This window comes from Choristoneura fumiferana, chromosome 8 (assembly GCF_025370935.1).
Source record: "Choristoneura fumiferana chromosome 8, NRCan_CFum_1, whole genome shotgun sequence".
Taxonomy (NCBI): Eukaryota; Metazoa; Arthropoda; class Insecta; order Lepidoptera; family Tortricidae; genus Choristoneura; species Choristoneura fumiferana.
Genome location: NC_133479.1, coordinates 7542748 through 7548747, shown reverse-complemented (window position 1 = coordinate 7548747; position 6000 = coordinate 7542748). Strand labels below are relative to the sequence as shown.

The following is a 6000-nucleotide window of genomic DNA, read 5'->3' as shown; positions in this document are numbered from 1 at the left end:
ATACCTACCTAGATCTAGAGCTATTAACATACTGTATTTACCAACAAACACGTACATTGTTACTGTATACAATGAAGTGTATAAGCGGGTGTATTTTTTCAACAACGCCCTTTGTTTGTGACTGACGGCTGCACTTTACCTTCGCCTGCGTAGTATTAATAATCTTAGTTATTAGCTAGTGCTCAGTTCATATACGAAACTATGAAGCCGCACAGACTTGAAAGGGGAAATTCAAAGCTCCGAGTATAATTCTACGGTTGCAAACTATACAGGGTATTTGAAAATAATTCTACAATATTTCATCCACGGTTGAACAAGTCTTAATGAACTCTGGTAAAAAAAAATACTAAAACTTTTCGCTCAATATGACGTAGCGTCTTCGACGCGTTGCACTTTGAACATCGGATAAATGTGTAAAAAATTTTTCAGTATCAACTACGAAATTTCTACAGATAAATATGCAATGAACACAAAATGAACATTCTAATAACTTGCCGAGATATAAAACTGGAAAAATAAAATGAATGGAGTAAAAATCATCAATACATTTCACCTGCTTCTAGAAAAAATAAATTTAGTATAATGTAGGCCCTAAAATCTAAACCGGTGGGTGGAAAAAATTAAATATTCAGAATGGTTGTAAGTTTATCAAACTTTCCTTGAGAAAATTTTCTTGAGAATTATTAGTAGTTTTAGAGTAAATAGCAGCCTAAGGTATAAAATATACCTAAACTTGGAAGATTCCGTATAAAATACGAAATCCTTTGAAAAATATTACTTAATGTTTTCGTAATGGCTACGAAATCCTATTTCGGGCGAGTCCGATACGCTCTTGGCCGGTTTTTTACAAAAAAGAGTTTACTTACATACATATATTTCTGAAGAACATTTCTTTTCTGGTTTGAGCATTTCAGCGTTATCTTTTCAGGGCCAGTAATAGCCATAGTCTGCTCTGCTCGTTGCGGTAGGCCGACATAAACGCTCGCCGCCGGGAGCCATCTATTTAAAGCGAATACCAAAATAATTTTAAATAAAACTACGTGCGTACGTAAACAATTCTAGTTGCAGACTCGTTATTTAATGCCGAGGTACGTAGTTGTTATAGTATCCGTTTTAAGCTGAGTATTGAGCAAGGTTTCATATCATGTGCTTTTAATTCCATAAACGAGCGCAGTATTGCCCATAGTGTTAAAATAAACGCTGCTAATTTCCTGCGAACCCAAATGAGTTCATTATATGAAAGCGGATAACTCTTCCTTGTATCTATATAATTAGTGTAAATACTTTTTAATAAACGGAATCAACGTTTATTTCAGAGACATATTAGGATAGAAAGTATCGAGTTTTTAGTTTGATTTTTATGTTTGTTTTAATCTGTATAAGAAGTTGCTTTACAGTAAGAGATATAGCCATGAAGAAAAGCCTTAACTTCCATAGATACACGAGACTTATCACCAAGAGAAATGCCACCCCTAGTGGTTTTGAGGACCTAAATAACCCCCTACATCAATGTAGGGGAATAGTGGGTAGAGTTATTTAGGTTAGGTTTGGTTCGTACACGACTACGAGTAGATTCTGATTTATGACCTAAGTCAATCTATACCGTACCAGTCTTCTTGACAGTACGGATGGTCCAGACTCGTAATTCTACAAATGCAAAGGTTGTATCTAACAACGTTTTTATTGTAGTTGTTCATTCTTATCAACAATAAGAATTATTTGGATTAAGTAATGTGTTACATTCACAGCTCGCCTAATCAATGGGCTGAGAGTGGGCGCTGCGCTGGTGCCGCGTTGCGTCACTGCTTTTGCGAACTCACTGTACTATAGACTTGCGAAATATGCTTATGCAAGAATGCTAGGCAAATATACCCAAGTAAATGTTACATCGCTAATAAGCATGCACATTTGATTCACGAAAGCAAGATGTTATGCACTACAGTCACGCCAGTGTAACAATTAAGCAAGCTGTAAGAAGTACAATGCTATCAAAAACGCTCAATGTCCCCAACGATTCTTCGATAAACAGTTTAAGTTTTACCACGGAAAAGTAAAACTACAAAAGATTACATCACTCGTGACAAATTTGAGAAATTAGTTTATTCCACGCTTCAGTTGCTCCGCTGTTTATATTCATACACAAACGAAACGTTGTCTTTGCAACCAGAAAAACGGTGCATTGTAATAAATACTACGTTTCACACTTTAGGAATTAGTATCTACCTACATAGATACTAATGTTTTTTTTTACTAGCTGCTATAATGTTCATATTATTGATGGTCTGCCTCCGTAGGATCTTCGACTTCTTTGGTCTCGTAATTATGAAAAAGAATGAAAACATAGAAATACTCCTAATGACAAAGGAAGTTCAGAGTAAGCGACCAAGAATAAGGAGCTTCATGGTCTGGACAAAATACCACAAACGGGACTTTATCACGCTAAAACACACGAGTAATTTTTACCTCGACGTTTCAACCACATTAACAGTGGCCGTGGTCACGAGTAGACTGAAGTGTAGGGGGTTCATTGTCTGGAGTCTGGACAGGTCAGATCCGCGACTGTAAAACATACACGCTGCTGACTATCGCATCAAACAGAGAGCGATTGTCCCAAAATGATTCGTGGAGGTGACGACCCTCAGCAATGAGCATTACAAAAGGAGGAGAAGTATTAGTGTCCCAGTGCTAGCAAATGGCTCTCCTCTTAAGTTGTAGAGCCCACCATCTTCCTCACGACACCCACTTGCCACTTGCTGAGAGATAAAATCGATTTAGTGTTTAATTTCGAAAATAGGTATCTATCTAGTATTATATGCTGTGCTAAGTTTAGCCCTTAATCGGTTTTTTTCTCAGTAATACTCGTAGCCATTAGTGTTTAAATTTACTTACATAGATAGTTGTAATTTGCAACGATATAAAATGAAAATTTATCGCCACTTGACTATATGTATCGTAATAACGACGATGACGTATGCAGACGATGACATTCCTTTTTTTTTTGTAAAAATAGCTTGGAACTCGATAGACGTTACGAGTAATTTACGATAGTGATCATGATTATCAGCTAAATGTGCACGTAGCTACTGTTGAAACAATTACAATGTACATAACATAATTTTCGTCTATTGCGTTATTCAATGAAGCAATGAAAATGACTGTTCAATCGATTACTTTGTGCCGGTTGAATGATAAAATTACGTAGCATATTGAGCATTTGTATTAAGTACTTTACTTTCTCATAGTAGAGCTTATGTTTATACTTGCTCTTGTTGCAGGTTTTTTTTCATTTACACGCTCGAGTACCTAATGATCTTTCATACACGCAGCTGTTTATTTTTATATGCAAGTTCTGCATAATAACGATGTAACTTCAGGAGGTGATAAACTGGAATATTAGGGAGAGTTTGAACCTTAAAAGAGTGATATTAAAAAAAAATACACCGAACACGGAATATATAAAAAAACACATTTGATTATAAATTTAGGGTTGAAATTTTCTTCTTTAGACTTTACTTACTTAGGTACTTATAATTTTGTATTTTTTTTTCATTCCATTGGATGGAAAACGAGCAAGTGGGTCTCCTGATGGTAAGAGATCACCGCCACCCATAAACATCTGCAAAACCTAGGTATTGCAGATGCGTTGCCAACCTAGAGGCCTAAGAGTTAGCTTATCATATTTACTCTAACCACGTTCAGTTGCATGTGCATAATTTGCACACAGCTGGGAAATTAACACATCGTTTTAACTAGATAAACTTACTTACGTCAATGTGGTTATTCTTAAGCTGCGCATGAAATCCGTCCTAGCTGAGCCCAAAGAAAGCTTCAAAGTGGCATAAACAGATCGATTGAGGTGTATAAATACTGCTCTTGGCAACTACCGCAGCCCCAAAAGGGATGGCAGCGCGAAAGTATTATCTAACACAGCTGCTTATAAGAAAATATTTATCAATTTTCACTTACGCGACTTTAACCTAACCTATGTTTTTTTTAAATTTCCGACTGAACAAGACCAGTTTTTTTAGACCATTTGTTACTTAGACCTGCTACTTTTTAGTAGACGAAGTGACACTAACCCTACACTGTGTTGCGGGTTTGTAATAGGTATAGAATTAGCACTGTTTGTTTCTGCTACTGTGTTGCACATGGTCAGCTTTAACAGTTCGTTAAATGCTCGTTCTAAGACGCTGCCTTACGGAAGTTGATCGGTTTCAACTCTTAAAGACCGACTCTTAGCTCGTGCTTGACAGCAAAACAATGTGGCTTAATAACGTTGAAGGCAATTACTTAATCCTCTCAACTGTTAATGTGAGCATGCATTAGATGTTTCGTAATGTCTTATGCGAACTCGATGATCTTATAAAAAATAAATGGTAATTTTCACCATGATAGGGGACTCCATAATGACACGGGTCGCATGTTACGATGTATAGTCAGCATCAAAAGTAGCGGATCAATTTTTTACTCTGTCGCATTGACACATTGGCAATCTTGCATGGCGATGGCGTTAAGTGGCTGTAAAAACGACAAAGTACGAAGTGTGCTGCTACTTTTGATGCTGACTGTACATGGAACAAAGCCTTTTAGTTATCAGAAATATGATTACTTCTGTTGTCATAATTTAAAAAATGAAACTGAATTGTTATCCTCCTCCGTTTTCTCGAAGTTGATTAAAAAACAAGTACCTGCTTAAATGCTAGCAAAGTACCTATAAGTAAATATTTACTTACCATCAATATCGACCATATAATACATTATTTGCTTCAACTTAAGTGTCCTGCGGTTGAACTTGGGCAGGACTATCAGAGTACCTACCTGCCTTAATAAGTTTCGACATTTTCTTTGTTGTCAGTATTTAAAATTGGTACCTACCTAATACTTTAGTTGTCTTGATAACCAAGTCAATAACCGTATTTCAAGTAACAACCGCCTTCAGAAATTCTTTAGTCTGAAGTTATATCTATGTCACTTATCAACTCGTTACAATGAAAAATAAAAGCGTATTGGCTGCCTTTCGAGGCACATTTCAACTTCGACCTTATGAAGCCTTACATCACTTAGAAAGATCAGAAGTACAGGTTTTACGAGTAGCAACCTGTTTCTAATAATACTTGGGTATTTCCGATTCCCACTCGCCAGCGGACTAACGTCAGGCTTAGATATTTATTAACTCTGTATTGTATAATTATTTTCACAGTTGTCATAAACAACCTTGTAAGTTTACCTCATGTCTTATAGTGCGTTGAGATATTTTGTGAATTAATGTCAACACAATAATAGTAATAAAACGAATAGAAACCAATTAAGACATTGAACGTAGTATTTACAACATTGTGTCACTCTTATAAATAGAAAACGATAAGGGGCTTGTGGGCCCAGCCGATAATAACTAGTCAATAGGCGCACTAAGCAGTCAGTACTAAACTACTTAATAACGACCACTATTCCATTATATTACTCGACAGTTACTGTAGCCAGTTCTCGCAGTAGTTCGACGTGGCTGATCGATAAGCAGTAACTTAACATACGCGCATTAGCATAGTACTTGGCAACAAGCAACAATGAGTAGGTACATTTAAGTTCAAAACTGAAAACGAACCACTGTACAGGCCATAGTTTACAAGAGAACAATACAAACCCCTGAAACCATAAGTGAAAACGTAAGCGGAATACAGAACTAATACCTAAGGGCAATACTCGTAGAAATGTTTGGCGAAATAAAAACGCGACTAAAAAGCCATATTGATTTTCCCATAAGTAGATGAACCTATTATAATTTGTGTCTGTAATAAAATTGTTCTGCTTACTTAAGTATATTTCAATTTTGCCCAAGTTGTTTTCGAATATTCATCATCCCAGCCTATATTCGTCCCATTGCTGGGCACAGGCCTCCTCTCAGATCAGGAGGGCTTGAGCCATAGTTCCCACGCGGGCCCAGTGCGGATTGGGAACTTCACACGCACCATTGAATTGCTTCGCAGGTTTGTTGCAGGTTTC

At 36.7% G+C, this 6000-nt stretch overlaps 1 protein-coding gene across 1 annotated transcript in view; it reads left to right on the top strand.

Moving 5' to 3' along the window:
* The window catches only part of Atx-1 (Ataxin 1), a 91408-nt gene that overhangs the window by 52081 nt on the left and 33327 nt on the right, over positions 1-6000 (top strand). The window lies entirely within an intron of this gene.